This window comes from Megalopta genalis, chromosome 4 (assembly GCF_051020955.1).
Source record: "Megalopta genalis isolate 19385.01 chromosome 4, iyMegGena1_principal, whole genome shotgun sequence".
Taxonomy (NCBI): domain Eukaryota; kingdom Metazoa; phylum Arthropoda; class Insecta; order Hymenoptera; family Halictidae; genus Megalopta; species Megalopta genalis.
Window position 1 is genome coordinate 12819198 of NC_135016.1, and position 26800 is coordinate 12845997.

Here is a 26800-nt window from a genome sequence, read left to right on the forward strand (position 1 = left end):
ATAAAATACTTCAATTTTATGAAATTTTCGAGGTGTTTGCCGCGGCAGTCAAAGTGTTAAGTTATGGACTGAACTTAACTCACAAAAATTTTCTGTTTCTCGACTTTGTCACTCGGTTATTTTTTGTTTTCTTCATGTAATCGCAGTCCTTGTACAAGCATGTTCGAAAACAAACTCGTCGTGTACTGACGCAGAAAATATTATCTCTTCGTGTATTATAACAATTTCGAAGATATTGCAATCATTTTCAACCGACTACTTTATCTTTTAATTTTTATCAGTAAGTGTATGTGCATCTAAAGATTAATGTAATTATTAGCATCGAGACGTACAAATTCTTTTGTTCTCACCTAAGTAGTTCGAACAATATCGAGTTAAAATGATTAAAGAAAGAAACATACAGTGACCCACAAAAGTGTTCGTGCACCTTTCAAAACGCAATATCTTCTTCAAAACTGGACTAAATGAGTATGAATTTTTTTAGATGCTAGAGGGACTACTCTACTAGATGATGACTAAAAAGCATTTTCTTAATATTGCTATTACATACTTGGAATGAAAAGAAAAAATTAAAAACCTTTATATTAATTTAAATTTCTTATTTGACCCTATAACGAAAATTTAAAAAATGCCTTTTGTAGATCTCGGTAACTTGTACTCGTGCTGAAAATTTGATCGAAATCGGCCAATCCAGAGTCAAGCTGCAGATGTTGAAGGATTTTAGAAATTGCAGATTTCTTACAGTTTTTGATCAAAATCGTGATAAAACTGCGATTTCTGCGATCTTTAATTTGCTGTATCTCATAACAACGTGAATCGATTTCGATAAAATTTTCAATAAGCATATTAGTTACCGAGATCTACGAAAAACATTTTTTAAATATTCATTATAGGTTCAGATAAAAAAGTTCAAAAACGAGGGATTTTTTGTTGTTGTAATTCCAAGTAATAACAAAATTTAAAAAAAAAGGGAGCATTTCAGTCATCGTCTAGAAGACTAGTCTACTAGATGATGGCTAGAAAGCTTTTTTTAATTTTACCATCACTTGGAATGAAAAGAAAAAATTGAAAAAGCTTGTTTTTTAACTTTTTCATGCGAGCTTTTCGAGCTACAGACATTGAGGGATTTTAAAAACTGCAGATTTCTTACAGTTTCTGGCCAAAATCGTGATAAAATTGCGATTTCTGCGATCTTTAATTTGTTGCAACTCATAGCAACGTGAACCAATTTCGATAAAATTTTCAACCTCCATATAAGTTACCGAGATCTACGAAAGACATTTTTTTAAATTTTCGTTATAAGGCTCAGATAAAAAAGTTAAAAAACGAGAGATTTTTATTTTCCTTTCGTCATTCCAGGTAATAGGAAAATTAAAGAAGAAAGCATTTCAGTCACTGTCTACTATACCAGTTCCTCCGTCATAAACAAAACTTCAAGTTATTTAGTTCAATTTTAAAATAGTTATTGCGTTTTAAAAGGTGTACAAACACTTTCGTGGGCCACTGTATACAGTATCGAGTGCATAATAAATGAAGACATCTAAACAAAAGCAATTCCTTCAATATAACATGCGCGCGAATTGCTAGAACACAATATCTAACGATTACAGAAAGTTGTAATATTAAATAACTAGAAGTCACGTTAATTTTGATGTATACTATCTCTTCGTCGCGCTACGTATTCCGAGTTACAGTACGAATATCTCCGTTTCGTAGTTAAATTCGCTTTACATTCCTCGCAAACGGCGCAGTCCATCGCGCGTTGATCTAGTCACGAATTATTGAACGTCGCATTGTACGAACCTCGGCTCTGCCTTTTTAGACGATTTGTCTCGTTTGCATCGCATTATTGATGTAGCACAATAAAAACTGCCGTAACAAGGAGGAACAACGGTGTCTGAAGGACCCTTCCTTCGGCAAAGAGCATCGATCGCATTTTAGCATGCTAAGGGTTAAACTGGCTGCGGAGGCGAACATATTCGACATACGGTGGAATAGGAATTGCAAAGTGAAAACTCTTTAATTGCGAGCGGCAACGATAGAGCCGGCATTTCGCCCGGTAATATTACAAATCGCATGACATATCGATGGAACAAAACGGTTCCCCCGGTGAATTATTCAAAACCGTCGGGGATACAAAATTATTCCGCCGCCGTTCGGCGTAGCCGAGATACAAAATTATTCCTCGCCGAAGATATTCTCTTTGTTCCCTCCACTTTGTTTTCCATCCGACCGAGGGAAAATTCGATTTTACATTAGCCGCAGCCCCCGCGGCCCCGCGCCGTTCCCGCCGCACCGCGACTTGTTGCCCCTTTTATTTTTCTCGTGCGCGTCACTCTGTATTCTGCGACATCGTAAATAATAGGAAGGAAACGTATGAAACTCCGACGGTGGGGGCCACGTGCGTCCAACGATTTCGTCGTCCGAACGTCGCGTGCCATTATATATGGTTTTTGTTTAACATAAGAACCCAATAAGCCGACGCTGTCTCGTCCCGATTTTCGGCTGTTCGCATGCGGAATCGCATCCGCGGATGACAGAGCTCGGGGTGGTATCTTCTGCTTGCGACGCATGTTTTCCTTTCCCTCGAAATTTCATTCTATTCGGGCTAGCCGAATAGTGGATACGCTATAGAAACCGCCATCTCCGAATTACATGTTTCTTTCTCGCGAATATCCTCGGCCGACTGTGCGGCTCGAGTTGTTCGCAACCGGTGAACCGCGGCTTGCCGGGGATTTATCGTACGCGAGAATCTACGAGATTTCGCGAGAGATCGAGTGAATTAGAGTTCCGTGCAATTCTGCTTTTGTCTTTTGTTCGATGGAATCGAGAACACGGAGATCTTTGTTTACTTGAATTGATTGGATCGAGAGTTTTGGGTTTATTTTCGGACGTAATTGACGAGTTGAAAAATTGCAAAATTTTGGTTTCTTTTTCTGAAAATATTCTACGTGCCAATGGAAATAAAGTAGCATACCATTCAGGTATAATTATTATTTTACGAATAATTATAAATAATGCTAACAGATGACATTGCTCATACGTTCAGCGTCATTTTTGTAAAAAACAACGTAAATATCAATGAATCACGTAAATGAGAAGAAATGCACTGTGAAAATACATAGGTTTGGAGCACATAGCACATGAACTGACATTATTAGAGCATTCTCCAAAAATAAGTATTGAAAAAAAGCGAGACCTTCAAGCTCGGAATATATAGATTGTAAATATCGTGGCTTTTACAATAATTTACTTGATATATCATAAAATAAGAATTCTTGCAATAGCTCCTAATAAAATAATGAAACATCATATTAAAGAAATATATTTTATTATAATAATATTTATAGTTTTAATATTTTCCAATATTTTCCAGTTCCTTCAAAGTTCCTCTTTCGAAATTCGCCCATTAATTTTTGCCGTAAATGCACAAAATTTGCAGTCTATTAATGAGGAGTCTGACATAATACTATAGCGTGTAATTTGATATTTTCCTCAGGTTTAACGAGGGCATCAACGTTGCTCTTGAAGTAACTTCAAAAATGTTACAAACGAAGATTCCTGAAGTTCTAGCGAACACAGGGTTTCGTCTTTTAAAATCTTCACAGAAATTTCACCGTGGTAAGTAAATTACACAAGTTTACGTGCGCGCGGCGAATTTTGTATATTTAACTTGCATTAGGGAAAGAAACTTGGAGTGCACGTGTGACAGAGTTTGTGTGTTCACGTGTTGGCGGATAATTTGCTTTGGTTTACGTTCTCATCGTGGCAAGATGTGTTGCAATCTTCTTGTGAAACAAGATCTACCCAAGATTTGGCCTGACTTTGAAGAAAATTACGTACTAATTTTAATATTCGTATTATAAATGTGATCAGATATTTCTTATTTTAATTTTAAAAAGTGCTGCGTGCAGTATTTATCTTAACTGTTGTAAAGAATTTTTCTCACAAATATATTATTTGAATAGTTTTCAATAAATAATAGAGTAAATAAAATTGATATTCTGTTCCATAATATAAACAGGTTATCTATAAAAATGGACATTTGCATAAATATTATAAATCTATCTAAAGGTTTGTATTTCAATTTGTTTTTTATTTGGATTAATTCTCCAGGTTATTTTTAACGAAAGAGTAACGAAAGTAATTGGAAATGTAAGATTAATTAAATATTTCACACATTGGTAAAAAAGATAGGTGCAGGAAAGACTCTCATAGTGTCCATTCAAAAATAAAATATTTCACACTAAAATGTCTAAAACGGAAGATGCTTTTTCCAAATAATCTATAGAAATGAACCATGAAAAAATGAAAAAGGAAATAGCAAGAAATAAATCGTTGCCGTGTATGCTCCTTTTTACATCAAACAACTTTCGTTCAAAACATGTTTTTCAACAACATATAGTTTACAGGAAAAATTCAGGTGAAAAAGTTATAAATGACTTCTTCAAATCTTCGTTCTTTTTATTATTAATTTTCTTTCTCTACCCTGACGTGTTACATTACAATTAAATACATTTACGAAATCTTGCATTTACCCGAAAAACTTTATCGATAAGACTGACAAGACAGAATTTATTTAAACTCTTACGTAAAAATTCTGTTTTGAAATACAACAATATCCGTGCTTGTAGCTCATCAATTATTGACAAAATTTTGTCGGAAGCATTTTTTTATTGCGCTACCGTGTATACAACCTCTGTTTAACCCGAGCCATCTGTTTCTCCTTCGAATGGTACGATTAGCATTTCTAATCGCTACCGTACGACGGAACGTGCAAATTGCCGATGCACAATTAGTCGTCTCGGAATAACGTTATGGACGACTGTAATTTCGTATTCGGCGATTCTTATCGGTTCTCGCGCTTAAAACCTCGAAGCGACGGGCGGATTCAGGTGGCGGCCGGAGCACGTTCCTTCGTCAAAACGAATTATGTTAATATCCCCGGGCACATTTGAATCACGCGTCCGCGGCTGGACCTTGTCTTACATCGTCGCCGGACGAAGTGGACGCGCAGAGACAGGATTAAAACATCGTCCGCGGGAAACGCGAATATGCATTTTTCTCGTATTAACCGTGAAGGATGGCAGACACAAACGTGTCTGGCCCGACCGTAATTCATTTTATATTTCCTCTGTTTCCTGTTAACCACAGTCCCCGGCGACGTAATATTACAACGCGAAGGCTCCCGCCGCCCGGAGCCCGTGATTCGCGAGGGCATAACCGAATTTCCTACGGTCTTTAATTTTTGCCTTTTCCCCGAACAATCTCTCGCCGCGGCGCTGCGACACTCTTCGAGGGTTTGTTTCAACTCTCCATTTCCGGCGCGGAGGAATTGCCTCGTTCCCGTTGTGTGTGCCCGGCCGGGCCGCTCTTCTTTTTGCTTCGCGCGATAGAAATGTCAACGAACGTTCGCGGACAATTTAATTGGCGTTAAATTGGACACGATTTTAAAAACAACCGACGACCGTGCTCGTTGGCGATACGAGTTATTCGCATCGCATTACTGGGAAATGAAGTTCGTAGTTTCTCTTTTTACCGTCTAATTGCGAGTTCATTATTAAGATTGCGGATAAATTATGCAGAATATACGTATACATATCGTCCGAGTGAATTATGAGGAACACGAGTTGATTAGAAATCTATTTGTTCTTCCGATGATTTCAACGAATTTAGGGGAATGGACATAAATTTATAAAGAACGAAATTCTAATAAATCAATTCGACTTAACATTTAACACGTTCCGTGCCACGTGTACCATCGATGGTACACGCTTGCATGTTTACTTAGTGAACTGAACAAATTGTTTACAAGAAATTTAGAACCGAAGAATCAATTTCCACCGCAAGAATGGGCGTTGATAAGTTTTTGTTACGTTGTTATGTGTACGAGAATTAATAATTGCACGTAATACTTCAAGTTTTAGTAAAATATCAAAGTGTGAAGATTCGAGGAAAAAAAGCTCGGCACGGAACGTGTTAATAGACAATTGAGCCGTTTATTTTGAAAGTGGCATAAGTCACTTTACTGTAATGAAAAGTGGTGATTTTTTAATGTTTATACGAAATTATTTATACTGAGGAAAATATCAGTATCCTGAGGTAACAAATACAAGTAAATCTTCTCGAAAGTTAGCATCCATATTTTTAAACGTGTTAAAACGCAAACCCTTAAATATATCCACTTAAAAACAAAGTGACTTATGCCACTTTCAAAATAAACGGCTCAATTATCCTTGACATCTTCTAACATCTTCGTTATTTCTCGTTTCATCTAGTTATGTTTGTTTATAAATGCATAAAATGATTATGAGTATATTGGGTGCAAAAGTTGTGAAAGAAAATTATATTTTCCATTTTTAATTCGTATCTGTCATTCATGTTTTTGTTCGGAATTAGAAAAAAAATCGACTTCCTATGTTTCTGTACAGTACATTTAAAACTAATAATTAGGCTGTGGATTTTACGCATTTTTAACAAAAACTACTAACTTAAAAACAAGATTGTGAAGACATTGGACGAATAAAACATAAAATAAAAAGAGACGTATGAAGTGTGAAATAAAATAAATCATATAATATGAAGTAAATACATAATAATGTATTTACTTCATATTATAAAATAAATTATATTATATTAATTATAATATAATTTATTTATAAAATAAATTATAATAATTATAATTATAATAATATAATATAATAATAATAATTATAATAATACAATTTATTTTATTTCATACTTCATACGTCTCTTTTCATTTTATGTTTTATTCGTCTAATGTCTTTACAATTTTGTTTTTATATTATTATGTATTTGCTTCATATTATATGATTTATTTTATTTCATACTTCATACGTCTCTTTTTATTTTATGTTTTAGAACATTTTTACATAAGGTGCGTAATACGTTACAATGCCAGGACTACCTTTCTGGACACCCTGTATATTTCCAGATGATCAGTAAAACATATTGGGGCGCGTATCTCCACTAAAAAAAGCGTTAAATACAATGGTAGAAGCAAATGAACGAACGAAGAAGATTTCCCGAAGATCGCGAGTGTACTTTTCGGGAGCACTGCAGCTACCGCAGTCGCGGCGGTAAAAGTTTGATCGCGCGAGAGGGGTATCGGCACTAATCGCCGATTCCTCCGCGAAAGTCGTCGAAATAATTCAGCGTCGTTTCCATCGATCGTGCTCGGATCGTCGATTCCGCGTCGCGGGCTCGTAGATTTCCCTGGATTTCGTAACCCGACAACTGGAGCTGCCGCATGACGCAATCCTCGAGCGTAGGATGTGCCGTTGACGTGCTCGCTCGTTCTCGCACGCTTGTTCGCTCGCTGGTTCGTTCGCTCGCTCGCACGCGCCCGCGTGCACGAGCGAGGACGGGCGAGCGGGGACGAGCGAGAACGGGCGAGCGGTGCGTGTTTAAACCGCAGCCACGGGCACGGGCGTGCACGCCTGTGTATCCACGTATTTCCGCCCGCATCCGCGCGCAAACTGAAACGAGGTGTGCCCCGAATAACGGCACCGCTGTACGCCTGGAACACGCGCGGATATAAATAAGGTTTATGACGTCATCTCGAACAGCGGCGAGAGAGCCTCGAATCCGTTCCATCCGTTGTTCCAGTTCCTTTCCCGTTTCTCCCTCGCTTCCTATTCTTTGTTCCGTCACGTTCGCCGTCGCTGCACGGACTTCCGGTTTCGTCGGAATATTCCGAAACAGGCGTTTTAATTCCGCCACCGACATCAGCCGAACGACAGCTCTCCTCTCCCCCGTTGCTCCCGTGTCTCCTTAGTATTCCCGTCTCGCGAAAAATTGATTTCGTGCCGACGATTTTCTCTTCGCCGATGGACTGCCCGACTTCGTCTACTGCGCTTCTTTTATTTTTACCCCGTTCTGCTATTGTGTGTTGTTGGAAATTAATTCGCTATTCTTTTGTCTCTCTGTATTGATCATTTGAATAGGATTCACAATTTGGCTAACGCTTACGCTAAACACATTCGCTTCTCTATTAATAATTTTATTACACTTAAAAATCAATATAATTATTGTTATAGTTATATATAGTTATATTATATATAATAATAATAATAATAATAATAAAAATGGAAATAAAAACAACATTATAAAAATAACTATATATAGTTATTCTTATAATGTTGTTTTTATTTTCATTTTCATATAACTATATTATATATTATATAACATATAATATAGTTATATGAAAATGAAAATAAAAATAACTATATATATATAGTTATTATATATATGTAGTTAATTATATTATTATATAATTTAAAAATTATTATATATATAGTTAATTATATATATAGTAATTTTTATAATGTTGTTTTTATTTTCATCCTTATTATTACTCTATTGTTAGTACTACGTTGAATTTTTGTAGAAAAGTTAAAACGGCATCTGGCCCGTTTGTGATAAATAAATGAAATTGAATTGAATTTTGAAACGATTATCGTCAGTTCTGGAGGCTTTGTTCTTTATTTTTATCCATAGTTGCGCGCTCTTTCTGAGCATTTTCACTTTTGATTATGGCAAGATTATACTGTTCTCGATCCTCGACATTTTAGTCATTACTTCTGACGATTCTGTTGTACTTTTTGAGTTGTATTTGCTGAAGAAATTATTGTAATGCATTCAATCGTGTTAGGTTATTTCTGCACGTTTAATTCAATAATTTATTTATTTGATTCAATAATTTTTTCAATTGAAAACTTTTGTTTGCCGAGAAATCATTTTTCAATTTTCGTAAATTGATGTAAATTTGACGTAACTAGTAACGATAATCAATTCATTTTTGATATTCTTTTAATGTGTTGAACTCGCGATTTCTAAAATAAGCTAGAAACAATTTTCATAAATCATTCTTGCTCTTTTACGTTCTTTCCCAACATCAACGACTGTGATATTTGTACATAAAATTCAATTATATTCCCTATTGCTTTTTTAGATTCTGATAACCAGTATTTCAATAATTGTAACCAATAATAATAACAATATAGCGTTAACTTGAAATACAAATTATAAGTCGGAACATTTAGAACGTTTCAAAAGGACGGACTTTGTGCTGAACTGCTTCCCACCAATAGCTCCCAGAATACATTGGTTTATTTGTATTCCAGGAAATTCCCGTGGAGCACGTGTCCGAAACGTCTTCTAAAAGAGAGTTTCAGAATTTCATGAATTAATAATTCGCGGTCTGCGCAAAAATCGCGCAAGAAATGAATCCAACGTGAATAATTTAAATTCCAGAAAATTTTTTTCACCGTTCTCTCTTAAAATCATGCGCATGGATTTTACATTTCCTCTCGTGAATGCTAATGCCATTGGTCATACTCCCATCCTCCTCTTGGAATCGTCTTTATGTTAATTAACTAACTGAGCAAAAATCACAATGAGCTATTAGGGAGACGTTAATAGTCGGACTGCGGGATTCACACAATTGTATTATACATTATTGCATAAACTCTGAATGGCGACAGTTTTATTCCACTTTAAACCCGACGGATCTTCGCGAAGATAAAATGTATTTTACCTCGATTCGTTTCCATTTCGGTTCTTGTAATTCAATCTGTAAAAGGCTTATGGTTGTTCGGAAAGTAGATTAACGCTTGTATAAAATTAAAAAAAAAAATGAACAAAATCTGGCTACTCTTCGGGTGAACAAAAGTATTATTATTTAAAGTAAGTAATTTTGAAATAGCGTTATTTAAAGTAAGAAATTTTAATAATTGTGTAATCTAGTATATTGCAAGAATCACCAGAATTTTCATGGACTACTTCACCAAATTTCACAATAATTTCTTTCGCCTTTGCAATCAAAATAGAACAAGAGAACTAACAATACAACTGATTAATAGAACATTTGTTTCATTAACACATAACTTCGTTAATTTCGTTAATACTATATCCACAAAGATGATCCTAATACGTAACTCTAAAATATACATAATGTATGTATATTTTTATTAAATTTTTAAATTATAATACATAACTCTAAAATATAATTTAAAAATACATAATGTATGTATATTTTTATTAAATTTTTGAATTATAATACATAACTCTACAATATAATTTAAAAATTTAATAAAAATATACATACATTATGTAATATATATAAATAACGAATAAAACGAAATTACAGTGAGCTTCCATATGTTGTAAAGTCTTGTTCAAGGGATATAGTACTCGTCCGTGGTGCCAAAAGACATTTGCCTCGGAGCAGTTCAAATGACAATTGATCCAGAGATAGTCTTATCTCGTCACCATAAGGGCGCGGTGCAGCATCGCGATTGTTATTTGAAAATTTCGCCGTCTGTAGTTTGGTCGAAGCCGATTACACCGGATCTAATTTCCTACCGGCGCGGCCGTGGGGTATTCCCGTAAGTGAAACTAGTTTCATTCTGTAAAAGTGGCTGCGGATTATCAAGGGGAAAGGGAACTGATACGAGGCGATAAAAATTTCGATAGACCGCGGTCAATCGGCGCGCCTCTAGCCGCCACTCGGCAATTAAGTCTGCAATTAAGATTAAACATTTTTAGCTACCTCGTGACCGATGACGTGTCTTACACGTGGATCGGTTCGGTGTGACTCACCGGCTCGGTAAAATATTAATAGGGATACCATTTAATTCATGACTCGAGTGTCATTTATTTTTAAACAGCTAAGATACGCTCTAAGATGAAAAGTAATCTCTATGCTAGCTAGCTTTTTATACGTACGTTTCTTTTCTTCATCTATTGGATAATTAGAACTAGAATTTACAATAATAATAATGGGTAGGGGAAATTTCAAACAATGAGAATATGAAAAGAATTTAAGGACATCTATGTATTATTTTTAGTTCATTGAAATTATTCAAGGGAGAAAGAAAATTTGACTTATCTTTGTTACAATCGGTGAGAAGATATGTTTTATTTTGCATAAGGATTCACAATCTAAATTTGTGAATTTTCGTGTGAAAAGAAAGTTATTTCTTATTACAGTATTTTAAAGAGGTTCTAGAGAGTTTGACGCTTTGATTAAAAATTGAAGGAACCCATTGAATGTTATAATTGCAAGCTTGGCAGGTTTATTAATAAACAGTGAATTTTTTAACAAATAAAAATTTTCTATCTCACCAAGAATTTAGAATTTAGAATGAAGAATTTAGAAGAAGGAAGTTGAAAGAAAGAATTTAGTAGGAAGAATTTTAAAAAAAGAATTTAGCACAAAGAATTTAGAACAAAGAAATTAGAAACAAGTATTTAACAGATAGAATTTAGGAGAAAGAATTTAGAAGAAAGAATTTAAAAGAAAGAATTTGGAACAAAGAATTTGGAACAAAGAATTTAGCATAAAGAATTTAGAAGAAAGAACTTAGAAGAAAGAATTTAGAAGAAAGAATTTAAAAGAAAGAATTGAAAATGTAGAATAAACTTGCAATTGATCTGTAAACCTAATAGTATTCATGTTTTTTCAAAATCCAGGATGACAGTGATTTATTCAACTCTCGAAGAGGCTACCTACTTGGAAATAAGAGTGAGTAGGTGAATCGATTCATAATTAAACGCCAGGAATAGAGATAGATCACTCGTGCGTTATCTAAACGTGTGAAATGAGATTCAGACAGATGATATTAACACCAAGGTCACACGGCACGCAACTCTGTGACAATTATATGAAGCACATGGCGAAGGCTAAATTATTAATGGACGCACGCGTTGATCGCAGGACGACGTAAGATCTGATTTACGCTCCGACAGATGTAATCGGTGCACACGTTGGCTAATGTGTTCAAATGTTAATTTTGCGAACACCTTCCCACTCGAAATAAACTGGTACAGAATTATTATCGATGCCGGACCGAAGCTTAAACCTTCAGCGAAATGTTCGGTTAACGGAGAAGTCATTCTTGTTTCATAAATGCTTACATTAAATCAAATGAATATTATTATTATTTTATGAATGCTGTTATGATTCTTTCATTCAATAATAATTCTATTGGGCTAATTACAAAAAGTAAGTTTCTGTGTTTTTAATGGATAATCGATAAGAAATAATTTTATTTTGGTGTGGTCAGAAAATATATATTGCCATGGAGAATTGTTTAAACTGTAACAACATATTCCTCATTGTGATAAACAAAGAATGTTATTGTTATTAACACGTATATCGTTAACTGACCAAACTTATTGTTAAGATAAGTCAAAGTTAAGTTAATTAATAAAGTAACTTTAGAATTTATTTCACTTATCTTTGTTTTATTTTATTTCATTTATTTCTAACAGTTTTTTTTAGCATGTATCGATTACATTTGAAAGACATAAGTGAACATTTTCGGAAATGTCACTTACGACGCTATATGGTTCCAGCCCACTCAGATGTTTCTAGCTTCTCTAACAAATATATCGTACACCAGGGATGACGAAGTTTCCGTCAGGAAGTACACATTCCCCACCACAAGTTGGCGGGTTTTCCCACTGCATAATCAACTGACTGACCACCCCCACCACGTTTTAGCTGACGTTCGCACAAACTCAAAACTAGTACACACCGCCCACCCAGCAGTTAACACTTGATAAAAAGAAACATGCAAATGCGCCTGCGACCTACGTGCATCATTCGTTCGAACATTATTTCCCTTGTTCGTGCATTTTCTTAACTCCCCAACGATTTTCCAGAGGGAAAATTCCATTTTCTTTCTCAGATACTGTGAAACGTTCTCTGTTTCGACTGCAAACGTTTTTCTTTCTGTCTGCAAAAATGCTACATTAAATCAGAGTTTCGCAGAATCGCGATTGTATTACTCAAGGAATTGTAATTACAAAGTAATTCGATCACAATGTAATTCGTAACTCTGATATTCATTCGATTAAATTGCAATTGGAGTACAATTACAAAATACTAAGTGCTTTGTAATTGCAATTGGAGTGTAATTAAAAAGTTCTATCATTAAACTATTTATTTACATTTACGTATGAATCACAGTGTGTAGTTGACTTTAAATTACGAATTAAAAAATAATAAATTAATAGGTAGAAGGAAAATGTAAAAAAGACAAAAAATGAGTATACGAACTGTATGCACTGTATTTCAATTATATTGTATTTCAATTACATTGTATTTGAATTACACTTGTGATTAAAGTAATTAGCAACTGAATTAACTGAAAGTTTTGAATTATGTAATTGAATTAAAATGTAGTTGAATAACAATGTAATTGAATCACAATGTAATTGAATTATAACGTAGTTGAATAACAATGTAATTGAATCACAATGTAATTGAATTACAATATAATTGAATTACAATATAATTGAATTATAACGTAGTTGAATTACGATGTGATTGAATTCTAACATAGTTAAATTACAATGTAATTGAATTAGCACAACCCTGCATTGCATAAACGTAACGTTTCTTAAAATGTGACACTGTAAATGAAACATTGGTTGATTAAAGGTGCATTTAAAACAAGTTGAAATATTATCTGACGATCTTGTATGCAATTATTTCTGAGAAACATTCCAAAGTTAACACGTTAACATCGACTTATATTCGAAACAGTTTTTCTCTCCTTTTATAAAGTCATGAATCTCGATATTACATGGCAAGAGGTTAATAATAGAGATAGTTTAAGACATTCAAGACCATTGACGCAACAGTACCGTCATTTAGTACTGCTGTCTCATCTGCGTCATTGATCGATTCCAACGTAATTAGTCAGTTCTTAGATTCTATCGGTAAATGTCATTCCAAGTATGTGTGTATTTATATCATTCTGCCATGTGTGTATAGGTAAAACGAACTGTAGAATACACTCCTTAAATCGTCGCAGCATGCGCAGAAAATGTACAACAACTAGATTGCGAGTTTCGTTTATTTATTTATGAAATATTAAAAATAAATAAATAAATAAAAATAGATTTCGAATTTTATATATGCAAATTCTCATTTTTATTTATCGTTTTCAGAAAATTGGAAGAAGGGATACGTTTCTTACGTCGAGAAAATCCCTTCCAGTGCACATAGTACAATAACACAATTAACTTTTCTTAACATTAACATCTCGCAAACTTGTCTAACATCACAAATGCAAGAATATCCGCAGTCTAATGATAAATAAACTGCGGATTTGATGCATTTGCAACAAAAATGTTGAAATAACCTCGAAGAAATCCAAAAACATTCAGTGTATTATTTCCATAAACTAACGTGTTATCAGAAAAAAAGTAAAATTTGTATTCGTCTTCTGTGATTTATAATTTATGCAGATAATTCTTATTTTGCATAAAGGTTCGCGGCCTAATGATAATTGATTAATTAGCCTCGCGTTACACGAGTTCAATCGCTATTATTATATTGCTAAAAATTAGAAAATATCTGCTGTTGGAGAACGCGATAAAAGGAGCCAACCAGCCATAGAAGATCAGGAAATTATGGTCGGTGCTTCTGTAAACATCCGCAGCGAACGCATTAATAATACCAAGATCAAATACGCATCAGGGCCGCGAAGATACGAGCGAACAACCAGGCGAAAATGGTGGACGCGATGGATTTGAGAGTATCCCTGTTAGTCGGATGATTCACGAGCATTGAATTCACGGAATCCGAGCACAGAGCTCTGTTTATTAGAGGAGCATTCCGGCTGCTTGTGTACGTTACTTAACACAAGGCTGCCTGGCACTTAACAATAATTTACGGCTCCAGGCCTCCTCGTACGCACAGCATCTGGCCTCCGGTTCGGCTGTTACAGAAAAAGCTGGAGCAAGAAACTCAAGGGGAAAAAGTATTATTACTTCATTCGCTGAATGGAAATCGGATTCCACGGCGCGATACGTTTCGGGGGAATTCATTAGCGTTACGTCTTCGACTTCGTGTTTTCTTGGAAGAAGATTTATGTGCTGCTGTTCACGCTTAAGTAATGGACGCGCTGCGGATTTTCTGCGGAAACTGCAACAATGTCGGAGGTATTTCCGAATTCTGCTAGGACAATTGCGATTCTCTCTTCGTATTATTTATCTTAATATTAACTCTTCGGCGGCCATCGTTGTGTACACACAACGAAAATTTCTCGCGAAAATTTGAATCATAAAAACCGATACAGCGCATTCTTTTCTTTTTAAATCTGTCGTAATTATATTGTTAACAAAATTTATCCTATTTATATTATTAATAGAGTACATCATAATCGCATTTTTAAAAAAATGTATCATAATTTTAACACTTTGATCATGCATCACCCATATGTGGGTGACAGAATTACTTAAAATTTAATTTCGATTGTATTAAAATTTAATTAAATTTTAAATTTAATTATAATTTAAATATTATATATATATATATATATATATATATATATATATATATAATTTCAAATTTAGTAATTATTAAAATTTAATTAAATTACAGTTACAAGATAAGTAACTTAATTTGTAATAGAGTTACAAATTGTTGACACTGTCTTCTGAAGATAATACTGATGTGACTTCAATATTTCTATTGTTTCTGTATCAGTCCAATACTATGTTCTTCGAACGTCATTGAATCATCTATGAAAATGCAGTACATTCATCATCAATCTTTGTTCTTTGTGAAAACTAGGTTACAGTTTCAGTATTCTAATTGCTCCTCCAAATAATATTATATTTAAATAAAAAGTAAGAATGATCGATTGTTCACGAAAGTCTATTTACTACTAAACTGCGGGACTTCATGCAAAATATAAATTCTGCACCACGATTGCAACAAGCAGGATTCAAATAAACATTTATTTTCTTTCTTAACATTTTTAATGATTAGAAAATGATTTAACAACATTGTTGAATTTATCCCTTGCATTTACCGTTTTGTAATTTACCTATGCATTTTAATCATAAATGCATTAAATCCAGGATCTACAGCCCTTCTACAATTTTTTAGACGTAGTCGCAATTTTTAAAAACAATCTTTCAGCCATTGCCTAGTAAAGTGATCCCTCTAACAAAGCAAAAAAAAAAAATAGATCGTTTGACCCAATTATAAAAAAGTTATACCGTTTGAAAATGTGTACGAATAACTTTGCACACCGACTGTATACGACACGGAAGCATAGATTTATCATACTAACACGAACATAGCGTTTGCAACGGAGCTGGCCAATTCACAGTTTTTTAATTACATTATCACATGTTGTAGAACGTCGCACGACATTTGCTGCAAAACAATATACCCGACATTGTGTTCACGTTCTACGGCGTTGTTTAAAAAAAGAGAAAAAAGGAAAAAAAAATCTAAAACGGAAAATTGAATTCCCCAACAAATAACAAGCAGACGCACTCACGCACCGCGTAAATTGTTAATCCCGCAACAGCGTAAATATTTTGTTTACGTGACAGTCACGTATTTTCTTTTTTTTTCCGAACGAAGGAACACCCATAAAACTTCGTATCGCGGATCAGTTTTCATTCCATCTCCGTTGGACGGGGATTACGATCTGGTTAACGATCGCTGGTTTACGCGCTTTTCGACGAGATTACCGTCGTTTATGGCAGTCTAACCGGTCGCGATGCCCGCTGACGATCAATTACAATGTACGCCATAAGAAATTATTACTTAAGAAATTGCTCGGCCATCACTCCTCGTTAATGCCCGATCACCGCGATTTATTGCGTAGTTTAATTAACAGCGTTTCAGCGGGAATAATTAAATCGCATCGCGGAGCCATCGATGCCTAGAGTTCTTTTTTTGCGTTACGGATTCCGCTGCACGTTATTGGTAATTAATGGAGCTCTAATTCATGTAACGGTACGGCATCGAACTCCGTTTAATTAGTGCTTCTTCGCCGACGTACCAACGGTAACAAATGCTCTTTTGTTTTTGGTACGTTAACGCGAAATTAGACTTCTCGGACCGTCCAATAAATTTGCGGGCCTGTTCCCGTGCTTTAGCATGGTCCCCGACGTATCCTTCGATATTTTCAGGATTCTGCCATGACTTTTTCTACAAATTGCTCATCGGCTCGCGAAGAACGAGTTATTAGGGAAGTAATTGACACATTAGCGTTGACCTTAGCGATTTCCATAATTGGTTGCACTTCTACGTTAGTTGTCTTTTCAACTGCTTAAATTTATGTTCCCTTGTTAATCTTATTTGCGAATGTGTGCGACGACAACGATTTTGTGCTTCACGTAGAGAATAGGAAATCAATTACTTAAATATAGTTATTTGAAATTGTAACACGTGGCATAAGATTCAGAGAATTCATAGTTTTTCTATGACGATATTTTTATCACATTAAAATATATATGTATAAATATATATGCTCTAAATTATTTATATATATTTATATTTATATTCATATTCATATTCATATTTATATTTATATTTATATTTATATTTATATTTATATTTATATTTATATTTATATTTATATTTATATTTATATTTATATTTATATTTATATTCATATTCATATTCATATTCATATTCATATTCATATTCATATTCATATTCATATTCATATTCATATTCATATTCATATTCATATTCATATTCATATTCATATTCATATTCATATTCATATTCATATTCATATTCATATTCATATTCATATTCATATTCATATTCATATTCATATTCATATTCATATTCATATTCATATTCATATTCATATTTATATTTATATTTATATTTATATTTATATTTATATTTATATTTATATTTTAATATGATAAAAATATCGTCATAGAAAAACTATAAATTCTCTGAATCTTATGCCACGTGTAATTAGTTATGCCATAATTTAGAGCATACGATAAATAAAATAAATTTAATCATGTATGAAAATATTTTTTTATTCTTATATATAAAAAAATATTTACAGTAAAAAATTAATTAATTAAATTAATTGACGCTCAGCTTGGAAACAAAAATAGACAATTTAGGAAAAGGAGGTACGATTATTCGATCTTTGCGTCTCGTTTTTATAATTGTGAATAATCGGTAACTACAAAAAATGGGCCGCAAGGCCAAATAATCGCATCCCCTTTTCCAAAATTGTCCATTTTTGTATACAAACTTTTTGTACTTATATGTCGAAGTGGCCGAATATTAAAATAACGCTAAAATCAAACACCGATTCACTTGAAACTTATTATTTACCAATTATTCTAAGTATAGCAAATAAAAAACGTATACTATTATTAACTGGACACAGAGATTTCATGTTACACCCGACCATGTTCCATTTTCTGTTGAGAACAATACTATAATAATTTTAATATAATAAAAATTGCATTTCAATAAAAATTCTATCGCGCTCGAATATCAAAGTTGCTCGCCGTACATAACGTTACACGTACAACGCGTGCAGCCCGCAGTTCTACTGTATCGATTACACGAAGCCCCAACAGCCGTCCGAACATGTCAAGAAACCTAAAACCGTTTTCGGAAAAACTGAAATCAAATGGAAACGCGGTCGCATCGAGAATTGCCCCGGCAAACACACACTGGCAAGGTTATCCTTCACCGCGCCGTCTCGTCGCGTTTCACATTTTGCAACACGATTGCACAGAGCCCGCAATGAATCATCGCTTACGTTACACGGAGCGTAAAATCGCTCATAAGCGCGGATATACGCACCCGTTCCTCGGTGCTCGAAGGTGCGGTGAGAACGTCCACGGATCCCGGTGACATTAGAATCAGCCCGCGCGAACGTCTTTCAATGCGTGATTTAGTCCTCCGATCTGTTTGATCAGCGCGGCATCCACCCCCTCGCAGCGACATAAAGCCGCCCCTGCGCAATCCCCGCGAATAAACATGTCACTTTTATTTGAACAACTCCGCGTGTCGCCGTAAGTCTCCGGCCGAAGCCAGATAAGTCCCGGTTCGAGGGTCGAAGTTTCCTGCCCCCTCCCCCTCCCCGGCGAGCGGAGATCAAGAAAAATGCAAATTCAGCCGGGTCCGATCTCAGGCCGGATCTGTCGTTTTCTCGGCATTATGCCGGGTCCACGTTATCGCGCGCGGTCGCCGCGACCGATCGCCGCGTGACACTGAAACCGATGCGAACACCGAGCACCGAATTCGTCGACCGGACTCTCGGGACGATGATACAGTTTTTCCTAGTTAGCATCTCGTTCGCGTCCCCACCATTCCGCGCCGCCGCCAATGGCATCCGACTTCGTCGGAGGCGGCTCGGAGTCGTCGGCTAATAACGAGGTTTTGCGTACCTTTTTTTTTAACGCTGGAACTACCGAGAGGTGACGAAATGACTCGTTCTCGGTACTTCTTATACAATGATTTCTCCCTAATTCGCGCCCAGATTGCGCACAAAAATGGACAATTTGGATAGACAAAATACGATTATTCGTATATAGAATAATAATCGTACCTCCTTTTCTCAAATTGTCCATTCTTGCTTCCAAGCTGAGGGCCAATTAATTTAATTAATTAATTTCTTACTGTTTTTTTGTGTGTAATCGATACTATGTGCTGTACAGTGCATGTGCAAAATTATGTACAGCGAGCAACTTTGATATTCGGACGCGACAACATTTTTATTAAATTAAAATTATTATAATTTTGTTCTGAACAGAAAAAGGAACACGGTCTGCTGTAATATGAAATCTCTGCGTCCTGATAATAATAGTATACATTTTGTTTACGTTACTTGGAATAATTGTTAAATAATAATTAGTTCCAAGTGAAACAGTGTCCAATTTTAGCGTTATTTTAATATTCGGCATTTCAACATATGAATATAGTAAATTGTCCCTAATTGACTTGTACACAAAAATGGACAATTTGGGAAGAGGAGATATGATTATTCGAGCCTTACGAGCCGTAAGGCGAACCTAATCGTATCTCCTTTTCTCAAATTGTCCATTTTTGTTTCCAAGCTGAGGGCCAATTAATTTAATTAATTAATTTCTTACTGTTTTTTTGTTTAATCGATACTACGTACTGTACGGTGCACGTGCAAAATTATGTACAGCGAGCAACTTTGATATTCGGATGCGACAAAATTTTTATTAAAATTAAATTTTTATTAAATTAAAATTATTATAATTTTGTTCTGAACAGAAAAAGGAACATGGTCGGGCGTAATATGAAATCTCTGCGTCCTGATAATAATAGTATACATTTTGTTTACGTTACTTGGAATAATTGTTAAATAATAATTAGTTCCAAGTGAAACAGTGTCCAATTTTAGCGTTATTTTAATATTCGGCATTTCAACATATGAATATAGTAAATTGTCCCTAATTGACTTGTACACAAAAATGGACAATTTGGGAAGAGGAGATATGATTATTCGAGTCTTACGAGCTGCAAGGCGAACCTAATCGTACCTCCTTTTCCAAAATTGTCCATTTTTGTTTCCAAGCTGAGGATTAGTTAGAGAGTATTTATTAACATGTCGCTATCAGCGTCGATGGGGTACATGGTTAGGTACCTTATTTGTTGACAATTGATAGTCGTATCTCATCTTCCCAAATCCTCTATTTTTGTGCGCAATCTGAACGTCAATTAGGGAGAATTTACAGTATTTCATTTTTAAAATTTTGTTACTGTTTCTAAAACATGTAAACAGTTTATTATGTGAAACAGTTCCCATAATTAACTGTTTACATGTTTTGTGTTTGTCTGTTCACATGTTTATGTGAAACAGTTCCCATAATTAACTGTTTACATGTTTTGGAAACAGTCACAAAATTTAAAAAATGAAATACTGAATGAATTGAAATGAACACGCATGTGAAACAGTTCCCATATATCCTGTCTTTTTTTATCAAAGAGGAACAGCTCTTTTCAAAGGTATTTTTAGAATGTTTCAGGGTGACTGATGTTTATTTTACACATAATCATACTCTTTTATTGCATGCTGTAGCGTTATAACGTGCATATTGTGCATTTATCTATCTGTAATTGTAGCACCTCGTATATGAGAACCAATAAATTTTTGGGGTCTATTCTGTTGCTTTAGCATGGAAAAAATTCTGGAATTTGCAAAGTTATCTTCGAAGTTAACTTAATCTTCGAAGTTGATCTACGTGAAAACTGAGGGAAACGATGTTTGGATTCATATTTAGCACATTAGAATCTATAAGAACGGGATTGTTTATTATCGAAACATAAAATTAGCGTTGGATACTAATCACAGATTAGCTAATGGAATTTCTGACGTTTATTGCAAAGTTTGACGTTTTATTTTGGTCAAAATTCAATATGATGCAATAATAGATATGAATTTAAGTAAGGTTCCTCACTTAAATTTTGTTCACTTTAAATTTGCAACGAAATAATTTTTTATTTCATGTTTTATGATACATGTCTAATTACTTTTTGACAGCGGTGCGTGCGCAACACAAATGCAATACATATCATCGACTACCGTCAATTAATTAATCAATTATACTTAGAATTAGCTGTTGTCAATGTCTTCAAATTTTGAGCATACAGTTTTGTTTTTTAAATTATACATTTCAGTTCGACGATTATCATTATACTGCGCATTTTTATGCAAGATAAAAATTGTCCCCATCGGTTGCATGAAATGGAGATTAAATAGCAAGCTCATTCTTCGTTTAATCGCTTTAACGGATTAAAAATAATACATCGAGGTTTTCCAATTATTTCAGTCTTCTTACTATTTTAAATTGCATTTATCCACTTTTTTCATGGATGCATAAAATCCGTGGTCTTATTATCATATTTATACCCTCGGCAGTATCCGGTCGCTACCGGTTCTGCACACGGAGTTCGTTCTTTAGCCGATCATGTTCGACTTACTTCAAATAGAACTCACCGCTTCGCGCATCAAACCCGTACAAAATCAATCGCTGGCGATTTGAATTCATCTTGGGACAGTTTCCAGAAACAATCTAAAGATACCTTGGAACAAGTGTCGAACTGTCTTGGAACGCTCTTTGAAAATCGGATCAAAGGAACAAGACAAATCGTCAAAGAACATCTCGGACAAGATTGCAGCAATCTTGGAACGTCAGTTGAGAAACATATCGTTCGAAGAAAGCGCGAGATAACGAAGAAGCTTGTTGGAACATGCTAGAACAATTTTATAATTTTTAACATAAATATATTTCTGTACAAATTGTGACGTTAATAAAATTGCGAAGATCAATCATAAGTGGAACTTTCATTTTTGTTCTCATCGGAACGCGCGATGCGAGAATGTTCTTTAAAAAAGCGCCACATCTGAAACAGATCTTATTTGAAGGTTTCACAAAATTTTCCGATCCGAGCTTTCGACTATTTGCTAGGTGTCCGCATACTTATGGCCGGGAGTGTGTATTCAAAGACACGTATAATTTAATTCTTTGCAAATGCCGTGCCAGATTGATTCGTCGTGAATCGGCACAAGAGGAGCATCATCGTGCGGTATGGTTTGCATCCAGAACCGCGCGTTCGCATTCACATTTTGGGTTGCTAATAATGCACGTGCGAGAGAGTGTCGCGGCTAAATTGTAATGGTTAGCTCTGCAGCGATTTATGGTGGCACGGAGTTCACGCGTAAGTCCTTTATGTGCATTCTGTGGCGTTGTTCGACTTCGTCGACGGGTTGTAAGATGTCACCGAGTCGCCAGCTTACAACACTGCTCAACAAATTTTAACATCTTGCGTACCGCTGTTACGTGGCTTGCTTGGATAACGTTTGAAATAAGTCGAAAAATGTATGGACGAAATTAGGGGGGGGGGGTCAAAGGTGTCTCCTTTCTTTAGATATTGTTTAAATATGTTAAATGTTTATAATGTCAGAAAAATATGACGATTTATTTGAGAAACTCTGTATAGTCGTTCTGTAGAAGAATCATTCTCGTAACTTTTACAGTTAACGCGGAAAAAATTCTGAAATTTGCAAACTTAATAACTTATTTTTGCAATTGATTTACGTGAAAACTGAGGGAAACGATTTTTGGATTCGCATTCATTATTATCGAAACATAAAATTAGCGTTGGATATTAATAACAGATTAGCTAATGGAATTTTTGACATTTATTGCAAAATTTGACGTTTTATATTATTCACAATTCAATAGGATACAATAAATGTGAATTTATAGATAGCGTTTTCTACTTAAAATTGATTTGTGTGGTTTTATGAGTGTTTTCTTTTTTAATCGGAAAATTATTTTCGTAATGTTACACGTGTTTTACGTGTTCCTATTTCGTGAATTCACGATCTAGGGATTTTTCTCGAAATTAATGAGTTACGAAACATAGGAGACAGGAAAGGTATTAAGAGAAATCCTGAGCTCGAAAGTCATTCAAAACCAAGCCACTCCGCCGGATGTTGTCGTTGAAGAAACTGCATCTGTTGTTTGCTTAAAGAGCAATGATAAAGATTGGATTTGATGCTCGAGTTGCCAAGAATAAGCTGTGGAAGCTTATGCAGATATCTCTGAATGTTCAGATAATTATACTTGCAACAGATGCAACCTATTTTCCAGCTGTCCGGCTTTATGAAGCGCTATTTGTTTCTTTAACATCGTAAACCAAAGCTTCAACGAGATTTCTATTAATAAATATGTTAATACTGATTGCACAGTTCGTTACTTCCATTGAATACTTCGGATTATTACTATAAATTAATGTGTCGGAAAAATTGTACATTCATCTTGTTAGCGTAACAATTTCTGCAAAAATTGTAATTGATTCGCATAGCTAAAAAATAATCAATTTTCAATTTTTGCAAAAATTGTTGAGTTCATTGTCTCTTAAACTAGTTAGTCTAATATCTGAAAGAGGATTAAGCTGTTTGGACTAATTTAAATAAACTTATTGCCTTATAAAAGGTGTCCAAATATTATTGTTATTGACTGCACGGGGTGTCCCAAAATTACGGTACTTTCGAGAAATAAGGGATTCTTGAGATCATTTGAAGAAACTTTTTCCTAAGCGAAAATGCAATCCGCGGTTTTGTTTACGAGTTATTATTGAAAAACAGTGACCAATGAAAGATAAGCTCGACCAGCGCGTGGCGGTCCAACCAATGCGCACACGAAGCCTAGTTCCGCTCATTGGCTCGGCAGTCTCGCGCCAGCTGATCTCGCCTCTTATTGGCCATTGTTTTTCATTAATAACTCGTAAACAAAACTGCGGATTGCATTTTCGCTAAGGAAAAAGTTACTTCAAATGATCTCAGGGGAACCCCTCATTTCTCGTTCGTACAATAATTTTGGGACACCCTGTACATGTAAAAAACAATTGCAATATTTCTCAACTATTTTGAGTATGCAGGAAAGTTACATATAGTGACACGATTGAATCGACCAATGTTATAACTGACAGCGGATATTTATGCGATTTCTTAATTTATTTAACATTTCATTACGTTGTCAAATATATTCTTGAACGTTGAACGTTGTCAAATATATTCTTGAAAAATCCCATGAAAACAAAAATAATCAACAATTATTCGCATTATTATTCGAATAATTTTACAATCGCTATTCGAACAATTTATTCGAAAAAAGAATTATGCGAATAAATAGATGGAATACATTGTGACATAAAATGAATAATCGTTATTCGAATAAAATATTCGTCTGGAAAGAATTCATTGGGATATAATTATCTTAGATAAATATTCATTCGAGACATTCGAATAATTCCCAACTCAGCTTCGGAGCACAAACCGTTAAAATTCACGACTAAATGGTTAATTAATCTATCTCTAATAGAGTTCATTCCATCCTATATACCACTCGCATCAGCTGTTCGCAATGCACCCCGCTGCAGGATCCGTTCGCGATTCTGGATCCCATACTTGATCAAATCTGACGAGTATTAGGAGGCCGAAGAACATCGACTACCGCGTTTCTCGGCGGCAGGACGATGACGACGATCAGGATGAGTACGAGGATGTGGACGACGACGATGATGATGATGATGATGATGATGATGATGATGGCGATAGGCGGACGCGTCATACGTAGGCGGCTCGTCAGTGTTTCCTCGACAAAGGGAACGCGGTGTTGGCGGTTGACGGGTGATCGATTCGGCCGATCGGTGCTCGATCCTGATTTACGCCCTCATAAATAATGGGACCCTTTGCGCCTCCGTGCAATCCTGTCACGGGAATCTATGCCCGGCGAGCGATCGGGTCGATCGTCGTTGCGCTCGGGTCATCGATCCGTCAAACTGTCGATTCCTCGCCCCGGGCACGCGTAAACGCGTCGAATGGAGAGGAAGAACGTGTCATAACGAACAGTGTCGTGTAAAACATCACGCGCCACGCGCTCCTTCCCGCTGCCATTAGTCCCCGAACGGGGAAAAGAGCGAAACAATTACCGGTGGCACATTTTTTTTTCTCGCGGCACCCTGCGGCACCCCGCGCCGCCCCTCGCCGAGCAACGGCACTGGAAATCCAGCTGGCTGACTCGTTAAAACTTACCGATACGTTGGACGCACCGCACACGAGTCAGCTGGTTGCTTCCAACCCTTAACCGGGCTGCCAATTACTGCCAGTTATTGTTCCAGTAAACATTGTACATTTCGAAAGTAGCGAGTGCAAGTAAATTTACGACGGAACGATGCAAACTTGACGAGTTAATGGAGGATTACACGAGTTTTTAGGTACTCACATTAACGGCGCCGTCCCTCGATTTGCGCGAGTTTCCGTTCCACCTGGACTTGCTTTACGCGAATGGGAAATCGCGTGAATGGAGCCTGCAAGTAGAGAAGAAAAAAATATTAGAGACAGGAGCTGGTATATAGGTTTTTATAAATACATATTTATCTCGCATAGATTAAGAAATTATCAATTTGAAAATTGACATTTCAGAAAAGCAGGGTAAATTGTTTTCTTTTAGTTTTAATAGGCGACTCAATAGCATCGAGACTCATCGTTTTGATCGCTTGAAATATTTGGAGATTCGACTTAAATTTCATTGTTAATGTAAATCTTTTCGGTTGATTAATTCTCTATATTTTCTTTCGTTGAATGTTTGGATTAATGGAAGTAATGGCACTTTCAAATTTCTTGGCCATTTTGAGAGCTTTAAAGAGTGTCCTTTCTAACACTAGATTTATGGAGCGGTAAAAGTGACTGTTTTACGTTATTCATAAAAATAACACATGCATAGCCATTCTTAATATTTTTAAGATTTATATGTATTGCTTTTGCTTTACTGTTTCAGCAATACAGTAAATGAAAGATTTATTATATTATTTATTTATATAATATAATATATTATTATATTATATTATTATATTATATTATTATATTACATTATTATATTATATTATTATATTATATTATTAATATAATATATTATTTATTTATATCGTTCGGATAAATTGATAATTTTACGTTGAAACTCATTGTTAGTTCCTGCTTAATACTTATGTTGCACGACTGATAAACATGTAAGTATTAAGAAAGAACATTTTTGAATAATATTACACTGATATTTAATATTAATCTTTCGTGAAAGAGATTCACGTTTTAGAATAATTGGTCGAAGATTCTAATAACGATGCTTTCAGCAACATTTACTGGCTTTGTATTCACACTTTTTACAGACATTTCTTGTAATAAAAAAATTTCGATTCTCGCCATACAATTTAATCTTCTAAAAATATTGCAAAAAATAGCAATGTTTCAACGTTTCTCGTCACGGGTAATAAAACGTTGATCATGGAACATTTTGGAAATGAATAAATTACAGAAAATGATCGTCGTCGTTTTATTTCGATTTTCATATTTTATCACGTGCATCGTAAGCAAAGGATTAAAAATATTGAAAAAGCGCAGCAAAGAATTCTCATCGACTTAACGTGCCCGTTAAA

At 35.1% G+C, this 26800-nt stretch overlaps 1 long non-coding RNA gene across 1 annotated transcript in view; it reads right to left on the reverse strand.

Moving 5' to 3' along the window:
- Nucleotides 1–26800, reverse strand: part of LOC117223366 (uncharacterized) — a 122686-nt gene that overhangs the window by 8323 nt on the left and 87563 nt on the right. Inside the window, exon 3 of the long non-coding RNA XR_013033230.1 lies at nucleotides 25594–25678. This is a non-coding gene — a long non-coding RNA (uncharacterized LOC117223366). The remainder of the gene's footprint in view (nucleotides 1–25593; nucleotides 25679–26800) is intronic.